Consider the following 23,893-nt stretch of genomic DNA (forward strand, 5'->3'; position numbering starts at 1 on the left):
TCTGGGACCTGGACCAGTTCATGAGAAATTATCAACGTTTGAAGATACGACGCGCACGAACGCTGCTTACTGTATCACCGGCTTCGGTCGGCGGCGCCGGGACGCTAAACCAGGTGCGGTGCCGCGACGGGTGTGTCGACTGGCTCACAACAATTCGACCGACTTTCTACGACATTTTCTGACCGGAAGTCAATGGTGAGTGCCATTTAACCTCCTTTTCGGACTATGCGTCTTGCGCAGAGGAAAACGGAGGTCGGCCCATTCCCGTGTTTCTACTGAGCAAGCATGCATAAGGACGCCTAGAAGTTCTTCGTCTACATGGACGTTGAGGAAGACACTCCCGGCGCATCTCTGGTGTCGGAGAATCAACCGAGCGACGCGAGTAGCGTGTCGTCAAATGAGGAACCAAATAACGACGCGCGAGCGCCCAGCGCCACGTCTCTCGATAACAAGAGCGAAGACGACGCGGGTCTGGTTCTTACTTGGACGGGGGACGGCTGGCACACCGTCCTTTCACGCAGAAGAAAAAAGAACCATAAACAAAGCCAGAAAGAACCCGAGAAGGGACCAGAGAAGAAATACGAAAAGTCAGCAGGCCATCCGCTTGCCGACGCAGCACGGGACAGCCAAGTCAAGCGGGATTTCCAGCGCAGAAAACGCCGAGGACCGACGCCCCTTCCAAAGGAAGACATAAAGGTTATCCTGAGACCGCACAAGGGCCTCAAAGTGAAAAATCTATTTGGATCCGAGCTCTCTATGGCAGTGATAGAGGCCTGCCGGAACAGCTTTGGAGGAGAAAGTTTTTTGCGGCGGGTCCACCCCGGATCGAACATCATAATATTGTCCACACCACACGAACAAGTGGCCGGCAGGCTAAGAGAGATCTACCAATTGAACATCAGAGGACAGATTCACCCTTTCAATGCGTACGTGGCCGACCCAGAAGACGTGCTGCGAGGCATCGTTCACGGACTACCGCCCGGAACCACTCAGGCCGACCTGATGGCAAACCTACGAATACGGACACAAGGGGTGAAGACAGAGAGATCCAGAATGCTGGGCTCTTCGAAGTCAGCAATAATAATTTTTACGGGTGACGTGCTCCCCAGGTGTGTCTATTTTATGGGTGCAGAGGCAATCTGTTATCCATACAAGCCTACCGTACATGTTTGCAAGAGTTGTCGATCAACTGGACACCGAACCGACGTGTGCCCGACTCCAAATGCCAACGTGTGCTCCAAGTGTGGGACGTGTGATCCTACTAAAGGCCATGAATGTGCCTTGAACTGCGCCATATGCAGTGAAGAGCACGCTACAGGAGACAAATCATGCGAAAAGAAACAGAAAAATGTGGCCCCCCGAAAATCACGAGTGGAGATGCCTCGAAAACAAACAGAGTGTACCTACGCCGAGAAGGATTTCCCGCAGCTTGAGCAACACCAGCAGAAACCTCCTCGTTGGTTCAGCTTAGACCGAGAAGAAGCGACGCTCCAGACGTGGCAGGCATCTAGATCCAGCTCTAGATCACGATCAAGATCGAGATCATCATCAAAGACCCCGCAACAGCGGTATATTAGCAAGCCTGCGGAGGCTCCTGGCAAGCCAAACTTGAAAAAAACACCGAGCAGCAACTTGAAAACAAGCTCCGCTCATGCCAGGAAAAAAGAAGCAGTAGCAGCAACCATTGGCCTTAGTACGCAGGACGTACAAAACAACCAACCAAACAAGGTGAGCTGGGCGAGTTCAGTGTCTCCCATCGTTCCTGCAACTGATAGCCCCACAGTATAGGAAAATTCCAGAGCAGAACAAAAGATTAACACAAGAAATAAACAACTTAGAAATCAATTGGCTGCGGAGCGGAAAGAGTATAAAATGTCCATCTCGTCAATGGAAATGAAATTAGAAAATGCAATTAAGAAAATACAAAACCCAGGGTCGATAGGCGCCCCACCGTGGGCAATAAAGAGGCGCGAGAGCGTCTAGCCCACATGAAGGATAGTGCAGAAACGAGCGCGGAAACGATAGACGAAGACTCGTTCGCTAATCAATCAGAAAGCAGTGAACTAGTAAAGCGAATGCAGACGCAAGTTCAAGCAAACAGGGAAAGCATAGCTACTTTACATAAACTTCTAGGTGATTTCGTGGCGGAAATGAAAACGTTTGTCGTAGAAGAACTGAAAATTCAGAGGCAGTATGTTAACGATGCTGTGGGAGGCTTGCAGAGGGCACTAAACAAACACTCCATGTCCGCCCCAGGTATTGACAAACCATCCAAAGCGGGCCGAGACAGCATGAATACGACCATGCAGCATGGCCAAAAATAATATAAAAAGTATAGAACATTTAGAGATTTGGCAGAGGAACTGTCGCACTTTTAACAAGCGTGCCGCAGCACTCCAAAATCATGAACTCGGTACCAATTCAGCCAGACGTAATATGCCTGCAGGAGGTTGGGCCCAAGATGGTCAAACTGCAGGGATATTATTGTTTGCAAGATCCAAATTATCCCCGCGTAGCCTCGCTGGTTAGCAAAAGTAGTGCAGCAAAGGTTGAGCACATAGAAAGTCTGCGGATAAATCATCAGATAATCACCCTTCTTCCTCAGAAGAGAGGCAAAGTGAAAACCGTAATATTAAATATATACAGCCCTCCCAAAGAGAAACACGAGGACTTTGGTACACTGCCTAAAAATGTCGTCTGTATTGCAGGGGCGACAGATCGACTTGTGGTATTGGGCGACTTGAACGCACCCAGCACCACATGAGGTTATTCGAGAGATTCCCCTAAAGGAACACGTCTCGAACACGCCGTATCCAAACTAGGATTGAGCTTAATTACTCTACCCACAACACCTACGAGGCTGGGTAACAGCGTAAGTCGAGACACGTTCCCAGATCTGACATTCAGACGTAATGTTAACGACGCTAACTGGACACAGCTGCAAGAGAATCTCGGCAGTGATCACTACATAATCAGTATTTCCCTCTCAACTCCAAAACTACGCACTGTCATAGGAGACGTCGTGATCACTGACTGGGAAAGATACAGACGACGTGATCCCTCACCCAACTCTGTACCGGAGTCGATTGGGGAATGGTCAGAGTACATATTCTCAGTTCACAAACAAACATCTAAACGTATCGCAAGAACAATAGAGACTCCTGCAGTCGACAGGCACCTGCTCCACCTGTGGGAGAGCAGGCGCCGTATGCTGAAAAGGTGGAAAAACCAGCGACTCAACCGGAACCTTCTCCGCAGAATCGCTGCTTTAGGAGAGGAGGTAAATCAATACGCTGACAAAATTGCAACTGAGGAATGGATCCAGTTCTGCAGTTCACTACAGGACACTCTGAGCACTGCAAAAACTTGGGCCATTCTAAGGAACATGTTTGACCCAGAAAAATCAAAATCGGCCTCGAACAGAACACTACAACGAATAATGCATGATTTTCCAGGCACAGAGGAGGAATTAATACAAGCACTTAAGGACAGATACATAGGAGAGAATACCAATAGTTGCAGTATTGAAATGCAGTACACTGGCGCGAAAAACGAGAGACTTGACGCCCTAATCACCACGAAAGAGGTCTTCGCGGCTGCCCAAGCAGCCAAGAAAAATTCTGCCCCTGGTTCAGATCAAATCACAAATGCAATGATAAGGAACTTCAACGATAAGGTTATAGAGGCACTGACAAACCATTTTAATGACAACTATTGGCTCAAAGGGAAGATACCCGAGGAATGGAAAGTAGCCAAAATTATTACAATACCGAAACCCGGGAAGAATCCACCCCTGCAGGCACTCAGGCCCATATCTTTGACGTCATGCATGGGAAAGGTTTTCGAGAGGGTTATTCATAATCGTCTCCAAAACTTTATAGAGGACAACTGCCTTTTTCCAGCCACTATGCTGGGTTTCCGTAATGGCCTCTCCACTCAAGACGCATTTCTCCTATTACAAGAGAAAGTTTTGAGCTATATACCTACAGGAGGAGAACATTTAATACTAGTCCTTGATTTAAAAGGAGCATTCTACAATATCTCGCATAAGGTCATTCTAATAGAATTAAACAACACGGGATGTGGGACAAACACCTACAATTACATCAAGGCATTCCTCACAGAAAAGCGGGCTTCGATAAGTGTAGCACAAGTCACGTCAGACGCTTTTGGGATGCCAAACAAAGGTACCCCTCAAGGAGCCATCCTCTCTCCCCTGCTCTTTAATATCGCCATGTTAAGACTCACGCGAGCTCTGGATGGAGTTCCGCAGTTAGGATACACTCTCTATGCGGATGATATCACCCTACGGGCTACGCGTGGATCTCTAGCTAACAAAGAGCAGACACTTCAAGAGGCTGCAACAGCAGTTCAAAACTTTGCGAAGGCAAGCGGGCTCAGCTGTGCCCCAGAAAAATCTGAAATTATCAGGCTACATGGAAAGATACAAAAGTAACGGAAGCATTGACATACACATTGAAGGTGTCAAAGTACGTGAGATGACCGTCGCACGTATTCTGGGTTACTGGGTTCAAAGTAATGGACGAGCGAATCATATAATAAACATAATAAAATCAGCCACGAAACAAGTTGCGCGAATGATCCATAGAATAACATACCACAAACAGGGCATGAAGGAAGGAGACACAATTAGATTAGTACAGGCAGTTGTACTGTGTAAGGTTGCGTATAGTCTACCTTTTCACGTGTTAAACAAATCAGAAGAAGAAACTATCGAGTCTATAATTAGGGGCGCCTACAAAGTGGCCATAAGGCTACCGGTAAGCACAGCAACCCGAAAGCTTTTGGACCTCGGTATATATAATACATACCCTGAGCTAAAGGCAGCGGTACTGACTGCGCACAGAAATCGTCTAAGTCAAACGAATGCGGGGAGAGATACTTTCTAGGGTGGGCTTTCCACCATACCCCCAGAACATAAACGAGGTTCTTGTAGAAATCCCGGATCCCGTCCGCAGCAAGAGCTCGATCTCACCGCTGCCCAAGAACATGGACGTAAAAACAAACAGAAAGCGCAGAGAGGAGAGAGTGCGATAGCTCCGAAAAACATTCAAAAACAAATCAAATGTTTTGTATGTGAACGCTTCGAGGTACAATATTTAATGGTCAGTTGCATCAGTACTTAGCAACGAGCTCTGCATGGTAACATGTGCATCACTGTACACGTCCTCGATCGCCAAGGCGGAATGCTTTGCCATTGCCCTTGCAATCAAAGCGCAGGAACAAAGAGATTATCCGCAGACAACTATCATTTCCGACTCGCAGGAAGCGTGCTGTTTCTTTTTAAGAGGCCGCCTTCCGACAAAAATAAGCAAGTTCTTAGGCGGGAGCTTGACGAACAAATACACGCTGATCTGGTTTCCAGGACACGAAGGCCTGAAGGAAAACCAAAGTGCTGACACTTGTGCTCGAGGGCTCACGAACCGAGCAGAACTTTGACAGCACATTCAATCCTTTGAAACACTCCAGGAGGAAGCTATCGAGGAGGATAATGACTCATCCAGAATGGCCCCTCGCGAAATTCTTTCTAACCAGCGAGGCATGCGACAAAAATACAGCGCCCCCCACAAATCATTAGAAGGGGAGGACGCGATTGACCTCCACCGAATTCAAACGGGATTCTTTCCCAATCTTCAAAGGTTACACAAAATTTTTCCAACGCTGTATGGGCGTGCTTGTCCGTGGTGAGGTGGCTCGCCATCGCTCTACCACATTTTGTGGGGATGCCTAAAACGACCACCAAATTTAGATACCTTTTTAGGTCAGTACAAGCTTTGTAATACTTTCGAGCAATGGGAGGCACAGCTCGCCAGCTCTGACCCAGAGGTGCAGCTTGCACTTCTGCGTCACGTCAGACAGATGGCGGCAACCAGTTGAGCCCTGGACTTGGGGCCCCACCCATCAAGCTCATGACTCCTGTCCCAAACCCTTGCAAATAAAGTTTTTTCTTCCTTCCTTCCTTCCTTCCTTCACTAACCAAAAAAGAGAAAAAACATCGACTGGGAAACTCTAAACATTATAGTGCTTTCTCTTGTTCTGAGAAAACTGAAGTAGTAATATTTAGTTAGAAGCTACAAGCCAAGTCAATAAAATGCACGTGCCCGCTCCAACGCTTTTTTCGGAGAGCTGGCTCCATCGGTAACGAAAATTTATTGCGAAGCTTGATCGTGGTAACGTTTCGTCCAGGGTTGGTCCTTCTGCTTCATTTGCATAAATATCATTACTGCTGACATATATGGTTTACAAGTCGTGGATGTGTCTCATTAATATACGCATGAGCGATGAAAGTATCGTCCTCCCCCTGCTTCATGCGAGTTATCAGTCGTATCATTATTCACTTTCCTAATGATTCTGTGAGTTGTATCAAAGATATTCATGACCTTACTGATGGCAATGGAATCCCCAAAAAACACTTACAATTCCGGTGTCGTCAGGCACAGCAACTTTTCAGCCACGAGCTTAAGGAAAAGTAATGACACGGAATGAGAACTCATCATGCACGCCTCGAAAAATTCTGCATGAGAAGATGAAGGGTAACACTTTTTTAATATCCGTTCATAATTATGAACTTGCTAGATTTGTTTAAGAGTACGTCTGCTGGTGCTTAATGCCTCATGAACCTCTTCCCCACCTCACTGCTATTCTTCTGGACAGAAGAAGAAAAGTGCTGTTGAAGAAAAGACCCAGAAAGAAAGCAACGAAAACTCTTTTGTCCTTTGGAGCCTACCTGCTTGGTGCAGGCCCCTATGCTATTTTGACTGCATTAAAGAAGTTTACAGCGGCATCCGAAAGGTTACGCTACAAGGGCTAACAATATCGAGATACGCATTTATTTGGCAATATCTTACACGTTCCGTTCTATACGAGTGTCACATAATGCGATTCAAGCCTCACCTTTACGGTCTGTTTTATTTGAATGCCTGATAGCATTTACAGTTGTTTTATTCGTTCCGCTTCACAGATTTTCATCATTCTAAAAAGTGAGGCTAAGCGTCCTCATCTGTAATATTTACTAATTTATTTATTTATTTATATTTAATAATTTATTTATTTATTTTGTATGCATTGAAAGAATGAAAACAAATAGTAACTAGAGAGGAAGTAGACTGACAATTGCGACCTATAGGGGCACAACGTCTCCCTGGTCATTAGGAAAAGTAATGCATAGAGGAAAGGAAGACGAGAGAGAGCCAATACTGACGCAGCAACTGGAACAACTTCTGAAACCATTCCTACGGGAACAAATACACAGATATTACTGAATACAAAGGCCTTCTCACGCATTCCTCTAGTCTTACTGGCATTTCTTGGTGGCCATATTAAATGCGAAGCATTTCTTGGCGAACTTCGGCGACCTTGAGCGTATCTATCTATCTATCTATCTATCTATCTATCTATCTATCTATCTATCTATCTATCTATCTATCTATCTAGCCGCCTATGACTTTTAGCTCTCCTGGCCGTTTGGATAATGTTATCAATATCAAACATGGTATGGTATAACATGACTGTATGACGAACCTAATTGACTAGTCATAACTTGAGAATCAAGATATGTATGTCATGAATATCATAATTTACATGTCATGGTCTTGTTGCTCTTGTGGTGGTTTCATTCACATGATAAGTTGCAAAACTGGTTTAGCATGACATGACTGAGTGGCGAACACAAGCGACAGACCTAACATCAAAATCTTGACATGCGTGTCATGTAACAACATGACTACATTCCACGTTCATGTTTTGCTCGCGGCCGTGACGCTAGCTTCGCATTTATTGATTGTGATATTACGGGACGTAAAGGGATGACGAAGGTATGTGACTAGTGCAAACATGATAACCGTGAGTTGCGTGTCATGTAACAACATGACTACATGCCATGCTTTGATGCGCTTGTGGCTGTTTCGCTAGCTTCTTGTGAACCAAATTCGGTATTATGAGACGTGAATGGATGATGGAGGTGTGTGACTGGTGCGAACATGGTAATCATGAGATGCATGTCTTGTAAAAACATGACTACATGCTACGCTAATATTCCGCTTGTGGTAGTTTGGCTAGCTTCATATGTACAAAATTCAGTACTACGTGAGGCGAACGGACGACATAGGTGAATTACACGTCCAAACATGATGATCATGACATGCGTGTCGCGTAAACTCACTACGTCCCACACTCATGATGCACTTGCGGCTGTTTCCCTACCTTCACATATGCCAAAAGTTGGTATAACATCGCGTGAATGGATGACGAAGGTATGTGACTGGTGCAAACAAGATAATCATGGAATGTGTGTCAGGTAAGAACATTAATATGCACCACACTCCAGGCACGAATGCACTTCGACGTCGCGCAAGCGCCGGCGTTCGTTTTCTCGCGTCACGCCGATGATGCCACATCAGGTGCCGATATCCCCCAGTAGAGATCGATTGATCTGGCCACAGACCTTCATCGTGGATAAGCATGCCATATACTTCAAGGCACGTGCCGCACTGCGTTGCTTTGACGCATGCGCGTTTGAGCGCACACGGGGTCCTTCCATCACGAAGAGAGGCAGACGCGGTGCTGTCTAAGTACATCGTCGGCGCAAAAGGCAGCATGTCACATTTCGCGTCGGTTGCCACTAGGCTGCGCTGACGGACGCTGGTCGCGCCGGTCGCGCCTGTAGTCACACTGTATAGCGCTCGCGTTTTGCTAGCATGGCGTCGCTGCGTCCAGCCTGCGCGTGTGTCAACGTTGCGTCGGAGTCTATTTTGCCCTTCATGACGTGCTCGCCGCCGTTGCCCTAGTTCCATATGTACCTAATTTGGTATCACGGGAAGTGAATGGGCGACCAAGGTAAATACACGCTCAATCCTAATAATCATAATATGCGTTTCATGTAAACATGACTACATGCTACGCTCATAGCGTTCTCGCGGCCGCCTCATAAGTTCCTCATATATCAAATTTAGTATTACGTGACGTGAGTTGCCTATGACGTCCAAATATGATAACCATAATATGAATTTGATGTAAAACATGACTACATGCTACGCTCAAAGCACGCTCGTGGGCGTTTAACTTACTCCATATGTAGCAAAGTTGGTACCAGGTAAGGTTAGTAGATGACGAAGGTAAATGTAACGTATAAAGATGATAATCATGACATGGAAGTCATGTACGGCTTAATTTACTTCCTCTTCTTAACGTCGTGCTGACTTTAAAGTGACCTATCACCCTTCCTTATTTGTGCTTCGCTTACCATCGATTACCACTATACGTGAAATCTGCCAATTTGCCAGTCGGTGGTTGCTTCCCTGCGCATGTCCTAGGTGGTGAGCACCTAGGAGTGTGAGCAGACGGTCGTAGCGAGTGAGGGATCACGTTACGCGAGGAAAAACGACCAAAATAGCATCCTTTTGTGCCACGAGTCCGCATCGCTCGCGAAACGCATTGGTTGATCGGGAAACATGCAAGCACCCTCGGCACTTTAGAACACACAGCCTCCTCCGAGAAATCGTCGGAGCCAATTCCTTTGAGAAACCGCGCAAGTGAGGTGAAGTTCCATGAAAGAACCTAGAGATGAGACCGGACCATGAAGGAGTGGCTCGAAGTGCTTCTTTGGTACTTCTATCAAAAAGACTTAAAGAATCCGCGGTCATAAGCGTTTTTATGTAACAATAGTAACAATTTATTTTTAAGAGCAGCTGCTCTTCCACCGTTTCAGAACAGCTTTTTAGTTTGATTTGTCATTAGGCGAAGCGACGAACGCGCTGCCTCAAGGAAAGGTGAGTGAAACGCTTTTTGGCTGCCTTGATAGCTTCGATCGTGTTCCAGCTCTAAGTGAAAGTGGCAAAAAAACAAAAATGCTCATGCGTGAAACAGTAAATAAGTAATCACCCTTTTCAGATAGAATTTTCTATCGTGCTGCAAGAAAGATAAATTTTTGTGGCGATGCTCTTTAAGCTGTTGGTGACGCGCTCTCGATGTATGTAGTTGTACGTAGCCACCTCTCGTTCAGTTCTTTGAATATCCGCTGAGATGGCGGTACTTGTATATGACGAATATAGGATGAAAAGACGCGAGATGGTCCTACATGGAGTGTTCACTAGACGGACGAACAGACAGACAGACAGACCCGCAGGCAGGCAGGCATAAGATTCATGGTTTAGCGATAAAACCCTCCAAAGCTTCACCCCACTCATTATCGTCCCCTCCGTGGACTCTAAGCGGAAGATGTGATGAAAATATGTGAAATGGTGGTACTTGGAGTGTTGAATAGATGGACGAACGGACACACAGACAGACGCATGGGTGGACGCATTGATGGCTGCACGGGTGGACGGACGCATAGACGGACGCAGGAGTCGATGCTTGGACAAACGCAGGGACGGACACACGGATGGACGTGCGGAAGCACGAACAGACACACGCACGGACAGGCGGATGGACGCATGAACGGTCACACAGATGGACGCATGGACGGCCGGAAAGAAGAACGAATGGACGGACGGATGCTCCACCCCACTCTCCATCATTCACCCCGTGAATATGCTGGCATTTGTTTGTTTCCCTTTACAACAACTTTCGTGCACCGGTGTCGTCGCGTTCGCGTAGACCAAACGACGCTTGGTTAAAACTGAAAATGCGCATTGCGCTCAGGTAACGGTGAGCGTTCGAGTAGAACGAAAAATGGAGCGCGAAATCGGTCATCTAAAAGTGCCTAACAAAGTTTCGACACCAAAGCTTGCCATGATTATAAGGGCATCTTTATGCTGAACTTTTTCTCTTTCTGAGTGCCTCTCAGTATATTAGAACTCATCTCAAACAAAGAGTGTTTCATAATGAGAGGCTAAAATTTTTATGCAATCATACCCCTGTCACATGGCTAAGCTAATGGCATTTACAACGAATGACATTAGTTTGTCATGTCATTTCTTTGCTCTCACATGACATAGATATTGTCGTTCGATGAAAATGACATTTTCCATCAAATGGGCATGCACAACTCATTCGAATTCGGTTTCGGACCGAAAGAGTAGTCTAGACGACAGGGGCCTTTTACGAAGGTCACTATCGGCTCGTGTATATGTAAATAGCTTATTTTAGGAGTTTATTTTCAGTTTATTAGTCAATAGCTCGCTCGTGAACAATAAGGCACGTCCAAATGTTTGTGCGAAAGAAGTGTGCTCAGCCACAGACGCTAGATGACAGCCAAGTTTCAGTTCGCTCTCTTGTCATGGTTGTCGTAGTTGCCTCGATATATGGTCCCGTGCGTTTTTTTGAGGGGCGAAGCTTTTTATAGCGACACCCATTCATCCCTCGTAGCCATTGTAGTAAAGTGTAACAACTATAACACTTTAACCTCCAAGGTGGTGCCGGTGAGAGATTTCTGCTGTGCGCTAATGAACAATAAAAGATAGTGCTCAATGTACATACCAATGGCTGCTGAAGGGGAATGAGAGACAGGAGAATTTGGCTTTTAGTTAACGCACACGCTGCCAATTTTTTATTGTTCGAAAACGCACAGAAGAAAGGAAGGGTTGCAACGTTATACTTGCTGGGCGTTAACTGCTAGGTTTTACAAAGGGTTAGCGAGCGTAGGGCCGCAGTGCCATGAATACAGTGAACTAGTATATACCCTGTACTCGAAGTGGTTAAAGGTGTAAAGGTGGGAAGTAGACACGAAGCGCAAGCCGTAATAAAGTGCGCGTGTGCCTTTTCTCGTTGAGTCCTTGGAATGTTCGCTGGATGGCGGTGCTTCTATATGAGGAATATATGATGAAACGATGCGAGATGGGGGTACTTGGAGTGCTGAATAGGTGGACGAATAGACACACAGACAGATACATGGACAGACGCACAGATGGCTGCACGGACGGATCAACGCATGCACAGACACAGGAGCGACTGCATGGACGAAAGCAGGGACGGACGCACAGATGAACGTGCGGACGCACGAACAGACGCACGCATGGACGGGCGCATGGACGCATGGGTAGCCATACAGACGCAGTCATGGATGCACGGAAGCAAGAACGAATGGACGGACGGATACTTCGCCCCACTCTCCATCATTCACTGCGTGGATATGTTGCCAATTTTTGTTCATTTCTTTGTTTATTCTGCCCAGATTCACACGTGCGTTTATCATGTGTGACCTGGAGTCGAAAGGCCCCGTACAATGAAAGGCAACAGGGACTGTGTGTTTGAAATAAAATTTGGCAGATTACACTGACGACCTCCAGAGAGCGAAAATAAATAGCAAATTGTGTGTTGGAAAAAAAATAAAATGGCAGCATATCCACGGAGTGAATGATGGAGAGCGGTGCGATGCATTCGTCCGTCCATGCGTCCGTTTGTGTGACCGTCCATGCGTCTGTTCGTGCGCCCGTCCCTGCGTTCGTTCATGCATCCGCCTCTGCGTCCGCTTATGCGTCCATCCATGCATCTGTCTGTGTGTCCATTCGTCCATCTATTCAACACTCCAAGTCCCACCATCTCGCATCTTTTCATCATATATTCCCCATATAGAAGCACCGCCATTCAGTGGACATTCCAAGGACTAAACGAGAGGTGGCACACGCACACTTTCTTACGGCTTGCGCTTCCGGTCTACTTCCCACCTTCAACCACCTTGAGTTCATGGTATATACTAGTTCACTGTATTCATGGCACTGCGGCCCAATGCTCGCTAAACCTTTCTAAAACCAAGGAGGTTTCGCCCAGCGAGTATAACGTAGCAATCTTTTCCTGTCAGATAGTGCTCAATGTACATGCCAGTGGCTGCTAATGTGAAATGAGAGACAGGAGGATTCAGCTTTTAATTTCTTACGGCTTGCGCTTCGTATCTGCTTACCCCCTTTAACCACCTCGAATTCATTCATGGTATATACTAGTTCATTGTATTCATGGCCCTGCGGCTCAACGCTCGCTAAACCTTTCTAAAGCTAAGGAGGTTACACCCAGCGAGTGTAATGTAGCAACCCTTTCTTGTCCAATAGTGCTCAATGTACATGCCAATGGCTGCTAACGGGCATCGCAGCGTGCGTGTTGACTAAAAGCGGAATGCTCCTGTCTCCAATTCCCCATTAGCAGCCATTTGCATGTACATTGAGCACTATTTTGTTATCGTTAAAAACGCGCAGAACAATTCTCTCACCGGCACCACCTTTGAGGTCAAATGTTATACCTATTTCGGGTATGTGCCACTGGTGGTTACGTACTACGAGGGACGCACAAGCCACGCCATAAGGAGCTTCTATGACGGGATTGGACGGGTATTGGCTTTTGACTGCGTCCTATCATCCTTCAAGCTTCGTGTTTTGTGTATTTATGGGCCAGCTCAAGCAGCGATGTCTAACGATTTTTTCCGCGACTTGGACGTGTATTTTCTAGACGGTCGTCATGTCATACTCACTGGAGACTTTAATTGTGTATTAGACACGCGAGCTGACGTGCAAGGTCCAGGATGGGGTCGCTCTGATTGGAACGCGCGAGAGCTGCGTCGCCTAGTGCAACATTTCTCTTTGACAGATATGTACAGACTAGTGCATGGACCACAGTATGCCTGGACTTTGCGGCGTAGCACGTCGTCTAGTCGTTTGGATCGTTTCTATGTGCCGAGCGCGCTAGCTTCTTACGTATCGCACTCTGATGTAGTAACATTACCATCATCGCCTGTTTATATATCAGACCACCGGCCAGTGACGCTCGAGGCTCACTTTCCCTTTTCATCATCAGTGAAACCTTGGCGTCTTGACATCCGCATTCTGCACGACGCGCGTACACGCTCCAGTTTATCTAGAATCTTGCGCGCCTCTCTTTTGGGATGCGGTCCGGAGGTGTGGGACGCGCTCAAGACGCAGTGGCGTTTACACTGCTCAGTAGCAGGGCGGGCCCTTAGACGCCGTACGTCCGAAGAACTAGCGGACACTGCCACAAAGCTGCGTATTGCTCTTCGGGTTGATCGACTAACTCCCTTGATGCGCGCATGGCAGCGAGAGTTAAGGGGTCGTTTTCAACGCCTCATTGCAGCTTCGTCATTGACGGCGGCTGCTTGGCGTTGCAGACGTAATCCTTGTGCTCATCCTGAGGTTCTACGCTTTGCGAAAAGCTCGCTTCTCAACCCGTCGAGTCGACTAGGATTTCCGGCTGCCAGATTATTACACACTGCCTTACCGCCGACACGTGATCAATCAGTTTTCCTAGCTCACTTTGCCAACATGGCTCGTACGACAATGTCATCACATCGCGGTACCACCGAGACAGCCACAATGTTAAGTAGGCTCCCTCAAATTTCATGTGAAGTAGCTGAACAACTGTGCACAAGTCCGTCAGCTGACGAAGTGAAAGAGGCACTGTCTTCCATGAAGCGTGGCTCGGCCCCCAGGCCGGATGGGTTGCCTGTTGAGTTTTATTTAACGTTTTGGGACGACATTGGTGCTCTTTTCACCTCTGTTATTTGCCGCTGTTTCGAGAACTTTAAATTTCCTGATAGCTTTCGCGATGGTCGAATTGTTTTAATACCTAAACATGACCCATCGTCAGTTCGCCCAGAGGAGTGGCGACCAATAACGCTCCTCAACGTTGATTACAAAACTTTCGCGGCAGTTATCACTCGGCGTTTGAGAAGCCTGATGCCCTCCTTAATAGGCCATCATCAGGCGTGCTCTATTCCTGGAAGAGAAATCCACAGTCTTTCCTTTGTTACGCGCGATATAGTTGCGTACACGTTAACAAGATCAGCTCGGGGACTCTTGGTTTCACTTGACAAGGAAAAGGCATTCGATCGCCTCGAACATAGCTTTATGTTTAGCGTAATGGCAGCATTGGCTTCTCACAAAACTTCGTCAAGCTTCTCAGAAACGCATATCGAAATATACGCAGCACGTTATTTCTTGATGGTTTAGAGAGTGCGCCATTTCCGGTTACCCGTGGTGTTCGCCAGGGGTGTCCTTTATCCCCTGCACTTTTTCTATTCAGCCTCGAACCATTCCTTCAATCGCTTATCGCTGATCCTTACGTTAGAGGCCTTCCTCTTCCAGGTAGTGGTACCGTGACAGTGACAGCATTTGCTGATGACATCACGTTGTATTTCAAGAATGAGGACAGTTTATCCCGTAGCCCACGACTTTTTACTACGTATGGCACGATTTCAGGTGCTGCGTTAAATTTTTCCAAATGTCGATATTTATTCATTGGTTCACCAGACGCAAGTCTAAGTTCCTTTTTCGGTCTTCAAAAAAGTGACTCTATTCGCATTCTAGGGCTTGATTATACTTGCTACGGCATATCAGCCTCCTTGTGGAATTCAGTAGTCGAAGATCTAAAACGACACGTCCGGGAAGCACAAGAGTATGATTTACCGATGCTCGAAAGAAGGTATTTAGCACAGACGGTGTTTTGCGGCCGTGCATGGTATATATCTCATGTTTTACAGCCCCCATTACAAATCACCAGGTCGTTGCAATCCCTCATTGGCTCTTTTTTCTGGTCGGGTGGAAGAGAGCTGGTTTGCCGAGCAGCTCTTGGGCAACCGAGAAACTGCGGTGGATTCGCATTCCCATCCGTCTCTGTTCGCTGCCGGCTACTTGCCCTACGATTCCTACTTCGGTCGTTGCATGGTGATCAGTGCCCCGCGCGTGATCTTGCCTGCTATTTCTTAGGTACCAAGTTACGCTATTTACTACCAGATACACGGCTTAATTCTGCACCGCAAACACTTCACGTACCTGCATTTTACTCAACGGCAGTAGCATTTTATCGACACGCGCAGCAGGTTTGTCCCGATTTGGACATTCTTGAAAGCCGCATTGTAGACAACGGCGGCTCTTCTGCTTCCTTTGGTTCCTCCAGCCCGTCTAGCACGATCGAGACATGTCTCGTGGAGCGCGATAACGGCATCGTTTTTGCCTGGTCACCTCCGTGACGTTATGTGGCGTCTTGGATGGAGAGTACTCCTAACACGGGACAGACTGGAGAGGTGGGGCATGGTCCCATCTTCCACTTGTCCTAACTGCCCGTTACAGGAGTCTAACCAGCATATGCTGCAGCAATGTGTCATTGCAAAGGTGTTTTGAAAGTGAGTTAACACTAGTTTTCGTGGCCTAGGTGTTAGTCGCTTTGTAACATCTGGTCGCTGCTCGCGTAGTCGCTTTGCACGCCTTCTAAAAGCTGCGGGAGCTTTTTGTTTATGGCGTAATAGGTGCGAAGCTGTTGCGGCAGGTCATTGTCGTCGTGCTCTTTTGCCGATTTTGGAACGCCTCTACTCTGAACTCTTACCGTTTCTGTCGGAGGAATTGTTCTTCTTTGGGGAGGAAGAATTTCTGCGACAATGGTCATGCCGCTTTCTGTCCGTAGTTGACAGACGCGTTCGATTAGTCTTCCACCTGGTCTGGTTCCTATAGCCAGGTCACCTGTCAATGTCTGATTGGTGCATGTAATCACTATGTGTTTACTATTTTTATGTGTTTGTGTGTGTTCCATATGGGTGTGAGCTCTCATATATATGCATTTCATTCTAACGCTGTAAGTTATGTAACTTTTATGAATATTGATACCTGTTGTACATGTTTTCTAACATCTTCACCAAGTCTTGTAAATTCTGTACATATATCATCATGTACATTGTCCATATTGTGATTAGTGCATTTACGTAGTGTATGTACAGTTATTAGTACAATGGACTGTGGACATCCTACGGACTTGGACACTTTAGTTTAAATGTGTAATGTTTGTTGTGCTTTGTCTTTTGTTTGTTATTGTACCTGTCATACAGACGCTTGTCTCTTAGGTTTGTTGCGTCCCATGAAATAATAAACTTTTTCTAAACAGGAGCTTCGCCCCTAAAATGACTACTATCCATGAAGTGAATAATGGAGAGTGGGGCGAAGCATCCCTCCGTTCATTCATTCTTGCTTCTGTCCACCAATGCGTCCATCTGTGTGAGTGTCGGTGCATCCATCCGTACGTCCATCTGTAGTTCCGTCCCTGCGTTCGTCCATGCATCCGCACCTACGTCCGTCCATGCGTCCATCCGTCAGTGCAGCAATCCGTGCGTCTGTCTATGCATCCGTCTGTGTGTCCGTTTGTCCATCTATTCAACACTCCAGGTGCCCCCATCTCGCATCTTTTCATCGTATATTCCCCATATAGAAGAACCGCCATCCAGTGGACATTCCAATGACTAAAAGAGGGAGCACACGCACTCTTTCTTACGGATTGCGCTTCGTGTGGATTTCCCATCTATAACCACCTCGAGTTCATGTTATATACTAGTTCACTGTATTCATGGCACTGTGGCCCAACGCTCGCTAAACCTTTCTAAAAGTAAGGAGGTTACGCCCAGCGAGTATAACGTAGCAACCTTTTCTTGTCAGATAGTGCTCAATGTACATGCCAATGGCTGCTAATGGGGAATGAGAAACAGGAGAATTCGGCATTTAGTTAACGCGCACGCTGCAAATTTTTATTGTTCAACAACGCACAGGAAAAATCTCCCACGGGCACCACCTTGCAGGTCAAACCATAAGACTGGTTTACACTACGGCTCGACTACGACTACTACGAGAGACGAACGGGCACCACTTTAAGGAGCTTCGCTTCTAAATGTGGCTAAAGATTTAGAGTACCTGTTTTTCTTCTATGGGAGAGCAAGAAGCCGTCCCATGGGCGCCACCCACCCCGTGCAGTAGCACTGCCAAATGTACGCGGCGATAGACGAGGCGCTCCAGTGTTGGGTGTTATTATGAACGCATCACGCGCTGGGCAGTGCATTCTCGCTCCCCTTGCTAGTGTTCCTCTAAGAGACGCTAAATGCGTCCATTGGAGACACTGGGCGCCTTTCACAAAGATGCTGGACGTTAAAAAACAGCGGCGCATAAACTCTTGCAGATATTTTTTAGTTATACAAAAGCTATATTGGAGGGTACGAACGTGTTAGATTCAAAGTATAATATTTTTTTCAATTTTTCCCAATGTGAGGGCTATGGTCATGGTCATTACTTTTAAATGACTTTTGTTTTCTTTATGTGACAGCGCGCACGCAAATTGTCATTCGTTGTGAATGACATATGATCCGCGGTGTGATAGGGGTATAAATTATTATGAAAATTTATTTTTGCACACACAGAAAAGTAAAAATATATACAGTATATACATACGGCAACCATTGTCGGGTAACATGCGTACGAGAACCAGGTTGAGTGAAAAACTAGCCGCCTCCTGATTCATATGTGGAGTTTAACGTTCCAAAATCTAAACTAGCCACATTCTTGGTTTGCAAAGAGCGCTTGATGATTTAAGGCCAAACCACATAAGCGCGAAAATGCACGCGACAGCGACGAGCGACGCGACGTAGATCATCTTCGCGCGATCAGTCGCTAGCGCAGGAAACCTCATTCACGCGACGGCTTCGGCGAGCGAATTCCACTGTTGCTGGCATGAGGCCGTCAACTCGCACCAAGAAAACCGCGTAGCGAGCGGTTTCCAATTTAAAAATAAAATATATTGTTGTGTAATGGAACGGAAAGTGTTTATTATTGCCTTGCAGCACTTTTTTATATGCACATGCGTAATAAACATTGCGTTATTTTTTGTTGCGCATGCGTGACTCGGGCAGGGTCACGTGCACCTATGTAGTCTTTGTCTTTTCCGGTATTTCGCTATTGGCTGCTTGAGCCCAGCACTTCCGGGAGATGAGCGACGGTTTCCAAATCTGGAGAATCGAGCGACTGCGTGAAAACGAGCACGCGACACGTCGCGCGAACGCCCTGTTTCGTCTCTCATAGCGTCGCTCGTCGCTGTCGCGTGCATTTTCGCGCTTATGTGGTTTGGCTCTTACAGTTTTAAATTCGAAGCATATCTTAGCGAACTTTGGCAACACCGTGTCTATCTATCTATCTATCTATCTATCTATCTATCTATCTATCTATCTATCTATCTATCTATCTAGCCACCTACGACTTAGAGCTCTCGTCGCCGTTTCGATAATGATATCAATAGTAAACTTGGTATGGCAGAACATGAGTGTATGAAAAACCTATTTTACTAGTCATAACATAAAAATGCAGAAAAAATCCAGAAAAAAGCACTGCGGCGCGCGGATTTCAATGCGGGATCTCTGCGTCATGAAAGTGAGGCGCTAACCACTGAGCCACCCCAGAGAACGTGCGGTGGTTTCGTTCATATGGCACGTTGCAAAAGAAAAACTGGTATGGTATGACATTTTTGTATGGCGAACACATGCGACAGACCTTCACATGAAAATTATGACATACGTGTCATGTAACAACATCACTACATGCCAAGCTCATGATGCGCTCACGGACGTTTCACTGGCGTCACATATACCAAATTTGTTATTACGGTACGTGAATGGACGGTGAATCTATGTGACTGGTGAAAACATGATAATCACGAGATGCGTGTCATGTAATAACTTGACTACGTGCTACGTTCATCATGTGCTCGTGGCGGTTTTGATAGCTTCACATGTACCAAACTCGGTCATACACAACGTGAACGAACGACATTGGTAAACAACACATACAAACATGATAATCACGACATGCGTGTCATGTAACAGCATGACTACATGTAATAGTCATGACGTGCTTGCGGCCGTTTCTATCTTTACATATGCCAACATTTGTATTACGTGACGTCAATCAATGACGAAGGAATGTGACTGGTGCAAACATTATAATCATGAGATGCGTGTCATGTGAGAACCTTCCTACATGCCAAAGTCAAGGCGCAAATACATTTCGAAGTGACGCGGTGCGCGTGCTCACCGGCGTTCATTTCGTCGGGTCATGCCAGCGTTGACACGCCAGGCACTGGTCCTGCTATATACTCGCAAATGCGCGCCGCGCTGCATTGCTTTGACGCATGCGCGTTTTAGCACGTCCGGCATCTCTCTGTCACGAAAGAAGGGAGACGCTGTATTGTCTGGGTAACGCATCGACGTGACCTGCAGCCTGTCGCACTTCGCGCCGGTTGCCGTCGGGCCGCGCCGACGTACGCTGGTCGGGCCTGGCGTCAGACTATAGAGTGCTCGCATTTTGCTAACGTAACGTCGCTGTGCCCAGTGTGCGTGCACGGGAACGCTGCATCAGAGTACAATAGGCCCTTCATTATGCACTCGTGGCCATTTTTTCAGCTCAACAGATACCATATTTGGTGTTACGTGACGTCAATAGATGCCGAATAGTAAGGCTGGTGCAAACATGATAATCCTAACACGCGCGTCATGTAAGCACATGACAGCATACCACGCTCATAGCGTGTTCGCGGTCGTTCTTCTAGCTACACATATACTAAATTTTGGTATCACGTGACGTGAATAGATGAAGAAGGCAAACAACACATTAAAACATGATAATCATGACACGGAAGTTATGTACGGCATCATTTACCTCGACCTCGTAACGTTGCGCCGATTTTAAAGTGACATATCAGCCTTTCTCATTCGTACTTCGCATATCATCGATTCCCACTGTACGTGGTATCTGCCAATTTTTCGAGTACTCTATTATGTGTAGGAGAAAATGGTCAAGAATTTTGTGTACTTGATACTCTATTTTTTGGAAAGCAACACACCGTCCTATGGGCCTCATGAACCTCACATTTGATGAGGCCCTGTTGACAATACTTTCATCTGTTTAGAAAAAATTTATTTGCAGTATGTAAAGAACACAAAGGCTTCATACCATTCCAGTAACTGGGCACATACACTTCGGCACATCTATGTATCACGACCAACATCATTACGTTACAGCGAAGACATTTGCTCTAATATACATGACCCTACCAATTATGCGAAGACAAGATTTTGAACATACACATTTACAGGTTCGAGTAGAGCACCGCATCGCTAAGCACGTCACCTTGAACAGCCACCAGTGTTGATTCAGTGCACTGCATCAATTCTATTTACATATCTGACTTTTGTTATGTTATCTCTATACGACCTAATAACAATAGGAGGTTTGCTTTTTGCTTACTCATACTTTTTAGGTGGAAATAGAAGAAATATCTTTCAACAGTTAAAAATTGACAGAGTCCCCGTACAGTTGGAATTGATGATATGCGAAGCAGGAATGAGAAATGTTGATTGGTCACTTTAAAATCAGAACAACGTAGCGAGGTGGAGGTAAATGATGCCGTACATAATTTCCGTGTTGTGGTTATCATGTTCTGATGTGTCGTTCACTTTCGTCATCTATGCACGTCACGTGATACAAAATTTAGCACATGTGCAGCTAGCAAAACGGCCGCGGCCACGCTAAGAGCGTGGTATGTTGTCATGTTCTTACATGACACGCGTGTCAGGATTATCATGTTTGCAGCAGTAATCTATTCCGTCATTCATTGACGTCACGTGATACAAAACTTTCTAATTGTGGAGCTAGCAAAACAGCCGCGAGCGCATCATGAAGGGCCCATTATACTCCAATGTAGCGTTGACGCGCGCGCACGCTGGGCCCAGCAACGCCACGGCAGCAACACGCGAGCATTCTATATTCTCACGGCAGGCACGACCAGCTTCCGTCGGCGCGGCCTGACGGCAACCGGTGCGAATTGCGACGTTCTGCATTTTGCACCGCTGCGTTACCCAGACAACAATGCGTCTCCCTCTTTCCATGACGGCGGGAGGCCAGACGCGCAGAAACGCGCATGCATCAAAGGAACGCAGCATAGCTCGCGCCTGCAAGTATATGGGAAGACTAGCGCCTGGTGTGGCAATGCCGCCATGACGCGACGAAATGAACGCCAGCGAGCACGCACAACGTGTCACGTCGAAATGTATTGGCACCTTGGCTGTGGCATCGAGTCGTGTTCTCACATGACACATTGGCGTCACGTAATACAAAATAGGCATATGTGAAGCTAGCGAAACAGCAGCGCGCGCATCGTGACGGTGGCGTGTAGCCATGTTGTTACATACGCGCATGTCGTGATTATCATATTTGGATGTGTCACCTCTGTCGTCCGTTCGCATCGCGCAATACAGTTTGGTACATTTGAAGCTAGCGAAACGGCAGCGAGCGCATATTGAGCGTAGCATGTAGTAATATTGTTGCATGACACGCATCTCATGTTTATCATGGCTGCCCCAGCATCATACCTTCGCAATCCATTCAGGTCCCGTAATACCAAATTTGGTAAAAGTTAAGCTAGCGAAATAGCCACCAGCACATCATGAGCGTGGCATGTAGTCATGTTGTTACATGGCGCGCATGTCAAGATCTTCATGTTAGGGTCTGTCGCTTGCGTTCGCCACGCAATCACGTAATACCATACCAGTTTTGCAACATGCCATGTGAACAAAACCACCACAAGAGCTGCAGAATCTTGAAATGTATTTTATGACATATATGACATACCTGTCATGCTTTTGATGTTATTACAACCTAAATATGTTCTTCATACAGTCATGTTATGCTGTACCAAGTTTGGTATCGATACCATTACGGAAACTGCCTGAAGAGCTAAAAGTCGAAGGTGGCTAGCTAGATAGATAAATACGCTCAAAATCGCCGAAGTTCGCCAAGAAATTCTTCGCATTTAAAATTTGCAGATACCACGTACAGTGGGAATCGATGATATGTGCAGCACGAATTATAAACGTTGATATGTCACTTTAAAATCAGCACGAGGTAAGTGATGCCGTACATGACTTCCATACAAGCTATGATTATCATGTTTGGATGTGTCGTTTACCTTCGTCATCTATTCACGTCAGGTGATACCAAATTATATATGAAGCTAGTGAAACAGCCACAAGCGCGCTATGTGCGTGGTATGTTGTCATTTTCTTACATGACACGCATGTCAGGATTATCAACTTTACACCAGTATGGATACATCATGCATTGACGTCAAGTGACACTAAAGTTGGTATATGTGGAGCTAGCAAAACAGCCGCAAGCGCATCTTGAAGGGCCCAATATACTCCACTGTAGCGTTCACGCGCACGCACTCTGGCCAAAGCGACGTTACTTTAGCAAAACGCGAGCACTCTATACTCGGACGCCAGGCACGAGCAGCGCTTGTCGGTGTGGTCCAATGGCAACAGGCACAAAATGCGACATGCTGCATTTCGCGCCTATGCGTCACCCAGACAACACTGCGTCTCCCTCTTTTCATGTTGGAGGGGCACTGGACGCGCTGAAACGCTCATGCGTCAAAGAAACGCAGCGCTGCTTACGCCTGCAAAGATATGGAAGGAGCGGCGCCTGGTGTGGCAACGCCGGCTGACGCGACGAAATGAACGTCTGTGAGTACGCACATGGCGTCACGTCGAATTTTATTCTGGCCTTGACTGTAGCATGCAGTCATGTTCTCGTATGACACGCATCTCATGATTATCATGTTTTCACCAGCCACATACCTTTGTCATTCAATTGCTTCACATAATACCAAAATTTCGCATATGTGAAGCTAGCGAAACGGCCGCGAGTGCATTAAGAGTGTGGAATGTAGTCATGTTGTTACATGACACGCATAACTTGATTATCATATTTGGATGTGTCGTTTACCTATGTTGTTCGTTCGCGTCACGCAATACCAAGTTTGGTACATGTGAAGCTTGCGAAAGACCGCGAGCTCATCATTGTAGAAAGTAGTCATGTCGTTACATGACGCGCATCGCAAGTTTATCATGTTTGCACCAATATCATACCTTCATCATCCATTCACGTCCCGTAATACCAAATTTGGTATATTTGAAGCTAGCGAAACGGCCACCAGCTCATCATGAGCATGGCATGTAGTCATGTTGTTACATGACACGCATGTCATGATTTGTATGTTAGCGTCTGTCGCTTGCGTTCGCCATGCAGTCATGTCATACCATACCTGTTTTGCAATATGTCATGTGAACGAA

The sequence above is a fragment of the Rhipicephalus microplus genome, chromosome 9 (assembly GCF_043290135.1).
Source record: "Rhipicephalus microplus isolate Deutch F79 chromosome 9, USDA_Rmic, whole genome shotgun sequence".
NCBI classification, from domain to species: Eukaryota; Metazoa; Arthropoda; class Arachnida; order Ixodida; family Ixodidae; genus Rhipicephalus; species Rhipicephalus microplus.